Genomic DNA, 13,166 nt, shown 5'->3' with positions numbered 1-13,166 from the left:
TGAATTGTGCCAGATGGTCTTTAGAGTCCCTGCCAACTCTGAAATTCTTTGTGATGTGAGAACCAAGTGATAGCACAATTTAGTAGTACTAGTGCTAATAGTAGCAGTGGTGGTGGTTGTAGTGAAGACTATAATAGTAGAAATAGCAATAATAGTAATAATATTGGTAGTGGTGGTGGTAATAATGGTGGCAATGGTATAAGTAATTATAGTACTAGTAGCATTAATAGCAGTACTAATACCATGTAATATTTATATAACTTTTTAAAATTTTTCAAAGCTCTTCAAATTACATCACTAACAATGAGTAGAGGGATTCTTAATCTGGGCTCTATAGTCCCCAGAGTTTTACAGGTAGTTTTTGGTGGACCTGTGAACTTTGATTAGGCAGTGGAATAGAAATGTACTTGGTTTTCTTTGTATTCTATTTATTTTATTGGATATAAATTATTTTTCTGAGAAAGTGTCCATAAGCTTCATAAGATTACCAAATAAATATGAAAAAATAATAAAAGAGTTTAAGGGCCCCTGCCTAATTAGAAAAGTTTCTAAAGGCCTGAAAATCCCTCTGAATATTCATTACTTCCCTGAAACTCTTCATATCAAGGGATCAAAAGGATCATTTTTAATGTGTTTTTGTTGCAAATAGTCTCTGAAATTGAGGACTGTTATAATTTCACAATGGCAAAATTCTTATTTAAAGAAGGTGAAGGTTTTGGGCAAAATCTCATTGTGAATAAGGGACCTCACAAATCAATAATAGGAAAGCTGGATTTAAAGTCATTATTTCTTATGTTGGCCACTGTCTTAATTTTCAGGGAGGTCCTAATGAAGCACAGAGAATAAGCAGAATGAAGTTTAAGTTCCAGGGGATTCAGCTCTATCCTCTTTTTGCCAGCTTCTTATCAACTCAGGTCAGAAATTATTCCTACTTGGGAACTTTAGTAATAAACAAGTAAATTAGAATAAAATCATTTATAAGCCACAATTCAAAACATACTCTGAAGTGGCAATTATCAAAGCATTCATTCTGCTGCCAATTAAAATGGAAAAACAGAACAATGGAATAGAATAAAAATTTTGGAAATAGAATCAACTTCTACAAGTTGAGGGTAGGGAGGAAGTTCTTATAAACATGCTTCTTCTTTTAGGCACTCCTTCCCTCACTCTTGATCATTTATTGTCCTTATACTGCCTTCTGGATGTACAGGACAGCAGTTCAGAACCACTTTACTGTCCTTCCTCCATCATGTATAAGCAAAATCCCCAGGGCTTCCATTTCTGGAGTAATCAGATAAACTAAATCCTCCACACTGAATTCTTAATGCTCCTAGGGAGCATAAAGCCTTAATCCATTAAAGGGACCATGGATAAAGAAAGCTCTTGATAATTACTCCAGTTATGGAACTTTATGATATGTTGGTAGGATCCTTTCCAGACAAATATTTGTGGGGTAGATGGACTTATTATCCTACTCTTTCCTTTCCCTTTTCCTACAATGCATACAATATAAAGAACTATGTATTCTATATATCAAAAATTGTGAGCAAATCTACCTAGTATACAATTTTTGGTAGTATATTAGAATTTAATTTTTTGAAATAGCATTGGAGTAAATCAGTGATTTAATTCAATTCAAACAAATCTGGAAAGGATATGAGGAAATCATTCATATAACACTGACTTAGATTCACAGAATTTTCGAGCTGAAAAGGACCTCAGAAACTATCCATCCAACACACTCATTTTTAAGACTTCAAAAATATTTTTATAAACTAAATTTTATGAATTAGGCAAATAAAGTACAGAAATAATCATAGAAAGATGAAATTTTGGTTCTAGAAAGAAGATACACATTATCAAGTTTCAACCCTTTTATATAGATCGGGCAATTGAAGTTCAGAGACATGAAGAATGGCTTGCTCAGAGTCCCAAGATAACAGACCTGGCATTCCTTTTCATGTCCACAGCTCTTTCCATGTCATCACATTGCTTTTCACTACACAATTCAATGAAAGTATTGAGTTCCTAGATGACAGCTGAGGATTGCAGGAAGGCATTGAAAGAAATGATAAAGACAAAATCTTTTCTCTTTCTTCACAGTTCAGACTGTGACTACTCCTACTGATTTCATAGATGCTTTGCCTTTACCATCAGTGTCATGGACTATCCATCTTCTCCTTGTGGCTGCTGGAACAAAAGACTCTCTTGAGTCTTTCCCTTGCAGCTGCAGCAGCATCATCTCACTATGGAGTGATCTCTGGTGCAAAGATAACCTAGCTGAAAACTGAAAGGTTAGTATCACAACTATATCTCACTCCTCCATAACAGGTATGTTTCATAATAGATAGGACTAAAGACTCTAACCATCAAGCCAAATGATTTTTTTAAATTTTTAAACCACTCAACACAATTCTACCATTTGGTCATAAAAGATTGATAATCAAATCAACATTATCAGTGATACTAGATGTACAAGGCTACAAAATGTCTTATAACTTCAATCTGAATCCCCATAACTCTGTTATAGACAGGCTCTCTCCTTTCCCTGGCCATATATGCTACTTCGAACTTGTTCACAACAATAGCACCCTTCCCTTGATTCTTATCTGATTCTACCTTTTCCTTCTTTGTTTCTCCCAAAGTTCTATTTTATCACTGACAGGTTTTTTTCAGCTTTTTTCCTTACCTTAGGAATTACTTTGTACATATTGTGTATCTAATTTTTAATGTACATGTTAATTCTACTAATTGATTATAAGATCCTTGAGAAAAGATTGTCTCATTTTTGTTTTTATATTGGTAGTGTATCATAAAGCATGAATTATGAAGGAAACAATATTTGTTCATTTGAATTAATTTGATATCTATTTGCTTGTAATTAAAATGTAATGAAAGTGTCAATAACAGCATATACATGGAATTGAAAAATATATTTTAATTTTTGAAAATAAATTGTTTTACATTTTTTAGAAATGATTTTAATTAGAAATTTAGAAACTTTTTATATAGATGATATGCTTACATTGTTTGAAGAAAGCAAATAATTTGGAAGGGATGTTAATAATGTCAAATGCTATAGAAAGGTCAAGAAAATAAGTAATAATCTTTTACATTTGTATAAAATTTTAGTTTAGAAGGTATTTACTTTATAAAAATTTCATGTGCTGTCCATACAGTCCTTTGAGTAACAAAAGTTACCATAACCAGGCAGGCCGCATAAACGTCCTCAGTGGGCTGCATCTGGCCTGCAGGCTGTAGTTTGAGGACCCCTGCCCTAAGTTATGTTTTTCTCTTTCCTTTTCCCTTTCCCTCCTCCCCACTATTTTTCTTTTAATGGCCAAGTCCCTAAAATAGTCCTCTCCCTTTAGAGCCCCTCCTCCTTTTATATTTTTACTCTAATTATTCTGTTTTCCCTTCTTTTAGGCTTTCCCTTTCTTTTCCCTCTTTCCTATAAGGTGAGACAAGTTTCTCTGTGAAACAAAATATGTCTGATATTCTCTCTTAGAGCCGAATCTGATGAGAGTAATATTCACACAATGCTCATCCCTTTCCCTTATTTCCTCCAAAGGTTTTCTTTGTCTCTTCATGAAATGTAATTTCCCTTATTTTACATCCTTTTCCCTCTTTTTCTAGTACAATACCTTTTCCACCTCTAGTTTTTTTTTTTCATATTATCATTATAAAATCAATTTATACTTACATTTTCAAAATATACTTATAACAGAAATATAGTTCTCAAGAGTTCTTTCTTTTTTACCTTTTTATGCTTCTCTTGAGTTCTGTGTTTTGAGATCATTTTTTTTTTTGATTTGGTCTTTTCATTATTCATTAGAAATTTCATTAGAAATAGGTGAAATTCATTTATATCACTGACTGTCCATCTTCTTCTCTGAAAGTTAATATTCATTTTAGCTAGATAGCTTATTCTTGGCTCTTATCTAAGTCCCTTTGCCTTTCAGAATATCAGATGCCAGGCCCTTCAGTCCTTTAAGGTGGAAGCTGCTAGGTCCTGAGTAATCCTAATTATGGCTCCTCAGTATTTAAATTGTTTCTTTATGGCCGCTTGTAATATCTTTTCCTTGGTGCAATAGTTCTGAAATTTAGCGAAGATATTCTTTAGCATTTCAATTTGGGGGTTTCTTTCAGGAGGTGATAGGCGAATTCTTTCAATAACATTTTACCTTATGATTCTAAGACATTAAGGAAGTTTTCCTTTATGATTTCCTAGAAGGTAATATCTAGGTTCTTTTTTTCATCATTGCTTTCAGGAAGCCTAGTAATCCTCAGATTGTCTCTCCTATATCTAATTTCCAGTTTGATTGTTTTTCATAGGAGATATTTTATATTTTCTTCTATTTTTTTCTTTTTTGTTTTTGTTTTTGATTGATTCTTGAAGTTTTTTGAGTCATTCACTTCCATTTGTTCAATTTTAATTTTTAGTGTATTATTTTCTTCAGTTACCTTTTTTGGCCAATTAAATATTTTTGTTCATTTCATTCCTTTTCCATTTCACAAATTTTGTTTTCCAGTGAATTGTTTTTTTTTTTTTCCATTCCTTCTTGCAATGATATAATTTCATTTCCCAATTTTTCTTCTAACTCTCTTTTAAAATCCTTTATGCAATCATCAAAAAAGTCTTGTAAAATGGGGACCAGCTTAGGTCTTTCTTTGGCAATTTGAGGTTGCTTTGCCTTTAGGAATCTCATATTTGAAGTCTGTTATTCTCTTTCTCCACAAAAGCTGCCCATGGTGAGTTTTTTTTGTTTTTTATTCATTTTTTAAGACTTAAGATCTGTTCAGTGCAAAGGAGTGATAGCTGCTTTAATTTGCCCTGGGACAATTCTGCTGATTGATTTCCAGTGCTGGGTAATGGTAGCTAGGTTTGGAGTTCTTACAGAGTTCAAAGAATTACAATTTGTCTTTTTCAAAAGGCAAATCTGCTAAACCACCTGTTTGTAACCAGGACAGAGTAACCTAAGAGACTCGCAGAAGATTCCCATTCCTAGATGTGTGAAAGTTACAACTCTCTGACTCCTGGCCCCAGGTCCTTGTCTGGGCTCCGTTGACTGTGGTCTGGCCTTAACAGACTGTTCCCCTGCCCATTTGAAACAGAACTGTTTTGAAGTTTTTCCAAGATAACTTCTTGGTTCCACCCTCCCAGAATTCTTCCAATGAACTTGTCATGAAGAAAGCCATCTACACTCAGAGAGAGGACTGTGGAAACTGAGTATGAATCACAACATAGAATTTTCACTCTTTTTGTTGTTGTTTTCTTGCATTTTGTTTTCTTTCTCATTTTTTTCCTTTTTGATCTGATTTTTCTTGTGCAACAAGATAATTGTATAAACATTTATGCATATATTATACAATATATATTTTACCATGTTTAACATATATTGGATTATCTCCATCCCTGGAAAGTAGGATTTGTGAATTGGAAAAAGAAAATAACTCACAAAAAAATTAGTGAAAAAGAAAAAAATTCCATAGAGCAAAACAATTAATTTTAAACCTCAATTAGACATATACAAAAAGAAGCAAAAAAAAGTGAATGAAGAAAATAACTCATTAAAAATCAGGAATGAACAAATAAAAATGAATGATTCACTGAGACACCAAGAATCAGTCAAGCAAAACCAAAAACATGAAAAACTAGAGAAAAATGTCAAAAATTTACTTGAAAAATGAACAGACCAGGAAAATAGATCTAGGAGAGATAATCTGAGAATTATTGGACTTCCCAAAAATTATGATGAAAAAAAGAGTCTAGATTCTATTTTATAGGAAATCATCAAAGAAAACTGCCCATAGGTAATAGAACCAGAAGGTAAGATAGGCATTGAAAGAACTCATAGAACACCTTCTGAAAAAGACCCTAAAACAACAACAACAACAACAACAAAAAACAAAAACAAAACAAAACCAAAAAAACTCCATGAAATATTGTGGCCAAACTTTAGAACTATCAGACTAAGGAAAAAAATATTTCAAGCAATCAGGAAAAAAAAAATTCAAATACCGAAGTGCCACAATAAGGGTCACTCAAGATCTGGCTGTTTCTACATTAAAGTATTGAAGGTCCTGGAATCTGAAATTCTGAAAGGCAAAAGAACTTGGAATGCAGCCAGGAATAAACCACCCAGCTAAGTTGAGCATTTTCTTCCATGGAAGAAGATGGACATTTAAATGAAACAGATGAATTCCATTTGTTTCAAAGGAAAAAAAAAACAGATCAAACCAAAAAAAATTGATCTCCAACCACAGAACTCAAGATAAGCAGACAAAGGTAAAATTCTTGAGAACTGTATGTCTGTTGTGGATATACAGAAAATCCACATGTATAATTTGATTTTACTGATATAACATAAAAAAGGGAAGTAGAAGTGGAAAGGGGATAGTGTCAGAAAACAAGAAAAGGGGAGATAAAAAGAGGCAAACTACATCCCAGGAAGAGGAAAAGAAAACTTATCATATATGAGGGAATTTAGAGAGGGGAAGGAACATTGTGTGAATCATACTCTCATCAGAATTGGCTCAAAGAGAAAATACTTGACATATTTGTTTTACAGAGAATTCTCTCTCACCTTACTAAAAAGGGGGAGAGGAAAAGGGAAAAACAAAAGAGTAATAAGGGAAGGGTACAAGAAAGAGGAAGGGATTGAAAAGGAGGGGGGAGGGATACTAAAAAAGGAGGGCTGTGTGACACAAGTGGGGCTCCTAAGTTTAATATTAAGGAAGGGGTTCAGGGGAGGCAAGGGGGAAAAAGCATAATCTGGGGATAATATGATGGCAGGAAATACAGAAGTAGTAATTTTAATTGTAAATGTGAATGCGATGAATTCTCCCATTAAGCGGAGGTGGATAGCACAGTGGATCAAAAGTCAGAACCCTACAATATGTTATTTACAGGAAACACATTTAAAGCAGGGAGATACAGACAGAGTAAAGGTAAAAGGCTGGAACAGAATCTATTATGCTTCAAATGAAGTAAAAAAAGCAGGGGTAGCCATCCTTATCTCAGATCAAGCAAAAGCAAAAAGGGATCTAATTAAAAGAGATAAGGAAAAAAACTATGTCTTGCTAAAGGGTAGCATAGACAATGAAGCCATATCAATACTAAACATATATGCACCAAGTGATATAGCATCTAACTTCCTTAAAGAGAAGTTAAGAGAGTTGCAAAAAGAAATAGACAGCAAAACTATAATAGTGAGGGATCTCAACCTTGCACTCTCAGAATTAGATAAATCAAACCACAAAACAAATAAGAAGAAATTAAAAAGGTAAATAGAATATTAGAAAAATAGATATGATAGATCTTAGGAGAAAACTGAATGGTCATAGAAAGGTGTATACTTTTTCTCAGCAGTTCATGGAACCTTTACAAACATTGACCATATATTGGGACATAAATATCTCAAAATTAAATGTAGGAAGACAGAAATAGTAAATGCTTTCTTTTTAGATCACAATGCAAAAAAAAAAAAACTGCATTCAACAAAAAGTTAGGGGTAAATAGACCAAAAAATAATTGGAAACTAAATAATCTCATCTTAAAGAATGATTGGGTGAAACAGCAAACTATAAACAAAATTAATAATTTCACTCAAGATAATGACAACGATGAGACATCATACCAAATTTTGTGGGATGCAGCTAAGAAAATATAGAAAGAGAAGATCAATGAATTGGGGTTGCAACTTAAAGAGCTAGAAAAAGACCAAATTAAAAACCCCCAATCAAATACTAAACTCGAAATTCTAAAATTAAAAGAAGAAATTAATAATATTGAAAGGAAAAATATTGAATTAATAAATAAAACTAAGAGTTGGTTGTATGAAAAAATCAATAAAATAGATGGACCTCTGGTAAATCTGATCAGAAAAAGGAAAGAGGAAAATCAAATTGTTAGTTTTAAAAATGAAAAGGGGAACTTTCCACCAATAAAGAGGAAATTAGAGCAATAATGAGCAGTTACTTTGCCCAACTTTATGCCAATAAATTTGATAACCTAAGTGAAATGGATGACTACCTCCAAAAATATAGGCTTCCCAGATTAAAAGAGTAGGGAATAAATTGCTTTAATAGTCCCATTTCAGAAAAAGAAATAGAACAAGCTATTAAACAACTCCCTAAGAAATAATCCCCAGGACCAGATGGATTAACATTTTAATTCTACCAAACATTTAAAGAACAATTAACCCCATTGTTATATAAACTATTTGAAAAAATAGAAAATGAAGGAGTCCTACCAAACTCCTTTTATGACACAGACATGGTACTAATACCTAAACCAGGTAGGTTGAAAACTGAGAAAGAAAACTATAGACCAATATCCTTAATGAATATTGATGCTAAAATCTTAATTAAGATATTAGCAAAAAGACTACAGAAAATCATGCCCAGGATAATGCATCATGATCAACTAGGATTTATATCAGGAATACAATGCTGGTTTATTATTAGGAAAACTATTAGTATAATTGAACATATTAATAATCAAATTAACAAAAACCATATGATCATCTCAATAGGTGCAGAAAAACATTTGATAAAATACAACATCCATTCCTACTAAAAACGCTTGAGAGTATAGGAATAAATGGATTATTCCTTAAAATAATAATGAGCATATATTTAAAACCATCAGTAAACATCATATGTAATGGTGATAAACTGGAACATTTCCCTGTAAGATCAGGAGTGAAACAAGGTTGCTCACTATCACCATTATTATTCAATATTGTATTAGAAATTCTAGCCTCAGCAATGAGTTGAGAAAGAGATTAAAGAAATTCGAGTAGGTAATGAGGAAATCAAACTATCACTCTTTGCAGATAACATCATGGTATACTTAGAGAACCCCAGAGATTCTAATAAAAAGTTATTAGAAATAATTCACGACTTTAGCAAAGTTGCAGGATACAAAATAAATCCACATAAATCCTCAGCATTTTTATACATTACCAACACAATTCAAGGACAAGAGATACAAAGCGAAATTCCATTCAAAGCAACTGTCAAGAGTATAAAATATTTGGGAATCTATCTACCAAAAGAAAGTCAGGAATTATATGAGCAAAATTACAAAACACTTGCCACAAAAATAAAGTCTGATTTAAATAATTGGAAAGACATTGAGTGCTCTTGGATAGGCCAAGGGAATATAATGAAGATGACAATACTCCCTAAACTAATCTATTTATTTAGTGCTATACCAATCAGACTCCCAAGGAACTATTTTAATGACCTAGAAAAAATAACAACAAAATTCATATGGAAGAACAAAATGTCGAGAATTTCAAGGGAATTAATGAAAAAAAGTCAGATGAAGGTGGTCTAGCTGTACCTGATCTAAAGCTATATTATAAACAGCAGTTACCAAAGCCATTTGGTATTGGCTAAGAAATAGATTAGTTGATCAGTGGAACAGATTAGGTACAAAGGACAAAATAGGGTACAAACATAGCAATCTAGTGTTTGACAAACCCAAAGATCCCAACTTTTGGGATAAGAATTCATTATTTGACAAAAACTGCTGGGAAAACTGGAAATTAGTATGGAAGAAATTAGGCATGGACCCAAACTTAACAACATATACCAAGATAAGATCAAAATGGGTCCATGATTTAAGCATAAAGAATGAGATAATAAATAAATTAGAAGAACATAGGATAGTTTACCTCTCAGACTGGTGGAGGAGGAAGGAATTTGTGATCAAAGGAGAACTAGAGATCATTATTGAAGACAAAATAGAAAAATTTGATTACATCAAGTTAAAAAGCTTCTGTACAAACAAAACTAATGCAAACAAGATTAGAAATGAAGTAACAAATTGGGAAAATATTTTTATAGTTAAAGGTTCTGATAAAGGCCTCATTTCCAAAATATTTAGAGAACTGACTTTATTTATTTATACGAAATCAAAGCATTCTCCAATTGATAAATGGTCAAAGGATATGAATAGACAATTTTCAGATGATTAAATTGAAACTATTTCCACTCATATGAAAGCGTGTTCAAAATCACTATTGATCAGAGAAATGCAAATTAAGACAACTCTGAGATACCACTACACACCTGTCAGATTGGCTAAAATGACACGAAAAAATAATGGTGCATGTTGAAGGGGCTGTGGGAAAACTGGGACACTGATACATTGTTGATGGAGTTGTGAAATAATCCAACCATTCTGGAGAACAATTTGGAATTATGCCCCCAAAATTATCAAACTGTGTATACCCTTTGATCCAGAAGTGCTACTAATGGGCTTATATCCCAAAGAAATACTAAAGAAGGGAAAAGGACCTGTATGTCCAGCCCTTTGTTTAGTGGCTAGAAACTGGAAAATGAATGGATGCCCATCAATTGGAGAATGGTTGGGTAAATTATGGTATATGAATGTTATGGAATATTATTGTTTTGTAAGAAATGACCAGTAGGATGTATACAGAGAGGCTTGGAGAGACTACATGAACTGATTCTGAGTGAAATGAGCAGAACCAGGAGATCATTATACACTTCAACAATACTGTATAAAGATGTATTCTGAAGGAAGTGGATATCTTCAACATAGAGAAGATCTAATTCAGTTCTAATTGATCAATGATGGACAGAATCAGCTACACCCAGAGAAGGAATGCTGGGAAATGAGTGTAAACTGTTTGCACTTTTGTCTTTCTTTCCAGGTTATTTTTACCTTCTGAATACCTTCCTGTGCAATAAGAAATTCGGTTGTTCACACATATATTGTATGTAGGATATACTATAACACACTTAACATATATGGTACTGCCCATCATCTAGGGGAGGGGGTAGAGGGAAGGAGGGGAAAATTTGGAACAGAAGTGAGTACAAGAGATAATGTTGTAAAACTTTACCTATGTATATGTACTGTCAAAAATTATAAATATAAAATTAATAAAAAATAAAAAAGAAATCTGATAAGTAAATTAATCCTTGTCAGCAGAAAAAAATAGATATTCACTGTTGGTTATTGTTGTTCTGTCATTTAAGTTGCATTTGACTCTGTAGCTCCATTTTAAGTTTTCTTTTAAAAGATATTGAAGTAGTTGGTGGTTTCCTTCTCCAAATCATTTTGTAGATGAAGAACTGAAGTAAATAGGGTTAAGTGATTTGTATGGGATCACACAGTAAGTGAAGGCAGATTTGAACTTTTATCATATTAATGCCACATTTGGTCCTCTATCCACCGTATTTTTTTTTATCTTTTCCTTAAGTATTCATTGTAGACAATGCAAAATCAAGCATAAGTCTCTGATGTCAACTCAGAAAAAAAATACTATGGGTATATTTCCCTATAGTTCTACTTGACATATATAATTATAAATGGATTTCATTAATATTTGGGTTATGATTTAGTATTGTTGTTTAGGCTTAATAGCTACTTAGTGAAAATATGCAAACTCATTAAGAAACATGGTGGCTGCGGGTAAATGGGACATTAAGAAAACTTGTTTTCCTTGATGATGAAGTGCAAGGATAATGTATTTAAAAAGCTGATAGTTTGGGGTCAATAGGTAAAAGATTTTAAATATCAAACCAAAGAGATTATATTTGATCTCAAAGAATAAAGAAGGGCCAATTTGTCTTTATTGAGTAAAAAACCAATTTAGAAATACCTGTACTTTAAGAAACTTACCTTTGGCACCTCATTTTGTTTAGAGGGAAGATTGGAATTGGGAGAAACTGAGTAGAGCCAATCAGGAGTTTGTTGCAATAATCTAGGTGAGAGGTTCTCAAGATATGACCCATCTTGAGACTTTTTAAGGTTTGTGGATTCAAAATAATACTAAGGCATTATTTGCCCTTTAAAATATCCCCCCCTTTTCCAATTGCTTATCTGTGTGATTTTGGATTTTTTTCATAAACTTCAATCAAAACAACATATAAGAACAGATTGAATTCAGAAGCAGCTGTAAGATGCCATCTGACTTCTATTAAGATAGACATTAAAGGTATTTGAAAAAATACATAAAACAATAACACTTTTCTCATTTTTTTGTTTTGGAAAATACATTTTTCAAATAAGGTTACATTAGCATGAAATAGATTTATTATTTTGAAGTTGAATATTTTAAAATTTTTATGAGATTTAATTTCTAATATGGTAAATATCAACAGATATAACCAACAAAAATTGAAAGTTCTTTGGAGTTCTCAATGATTTTAAGAGTGTAAAGGGAAACTTAAATCAAAATATTATGGAACCACTAATATAGATAATAAGTGATAGAGGTTTGAAGTACTATAGTTGCTATGTGAGTAGTAGGAAAAGGATGGAGTCCAAAGATGTTTAAAGGGGGAAAGATATGATCTGGCAACTGTTTAGTTATTTGATGTACTTGAAAGTGAAGAGTTGAGGGTGGTTATAAGATGTTTAAGCAACTAGATGCCTGGAAAATTGGAAGCTTGACCAGTGTTGGGAGAGTCCAAGATAAAGTAGTTTGGTGGCTAATGGGTAAACAATAGATGTGGTTATTTATGTAGAAGAAAAGTCCAATGATTGACTAGTGTGTTGAGAGTGTAATGTGATATACTTCATTCATTTGATGATATATCTCTGGAGTTTGTTCCATAAACTCCATCCCCATTGGACCAGGACTATGTGATCTATAATGGCCTTCATCTCTAAAATCCTTATTAAATTAAAAGGTTAAGTTAAAAAGCCAATTTTTCATCTTATTGCTTGCATTTCTTTGACCAAGTCACTTCATACTTAATATGTTTTGCTTTCCTCACCTGTAAAATTAGGAGATTTCACTTCATTCATGATTTCTAAGATTTCTTCAAGCTCTAAGTCTGTGCTCTCATAATCTCTGATCAGGAAAAACCTGGTTCTTAAGCTGGACTATGTCAGCAGAAGATTTCATTAGTATCTACCTACACACTACAATTTACATCAATTTTTGTTTAAGCTTAATACCCACCTAGTGAAAGTATGCAAGCTCATTAAGAAACATGATTGACTCATGTCCTTTAAGATTCAGGGGTGTGCTTCAACAGATCATTTGGTACATCTTCATTGCATTTTTATAGTTAGTTATGTGTGGTTTGTGCCTCTTCCTCCTCATATTTAATTGATAAATAGCTCTCTCACGCCAGTGAAAGAAATTGGTTTTGCATAAGAAAACCATGGAGGA

General features: G+C 32.6%; 1 long non-coding RNA gene across 1 annotated transcript; it reads left to right on the top strand.

Annotated features, from left to right (window-relative positions):
* The first annotated feature begins 822 nt into the window (after positions 1–822).
* Positions 823–11,756, top strand: LOC141553553 (uncharacterized). Its single transcript, XR_012485520.1, has 3 exons — positions 823–914; positions 2,104–2,294; positions 11,689–11,756. It is a non-coding gene; the product is annotated as an uncharacterized LOC141553553 (long non-coding RNA).
* The last annotated feature ends 1,410 nt before the right edge of the window (positions 11,757–13,166 follow it).

This window comes from Sminthopsis crassicaudata, chromosome 2 (genome assembly GCF_048593235.1).
Source record: "Sminthopsis crassicaudata isolate SCR6 chromosome 2, ASM4859323v1, whole genome shotgun sequence".
NCBI classification, from domain to species: domain Eukaryota; kingdom Metazoa; phylum Chordata; class Mammalia; order Dasyuromorphia; family Dasyuridae; genus Sminthopsis; species Sminthopsis crassicaudata.
The sequence above is the reverse complement of the archived record's forward strand: the minus strand, read 5'-3'. Positions and strand labels throughout refer to the sequence as shown.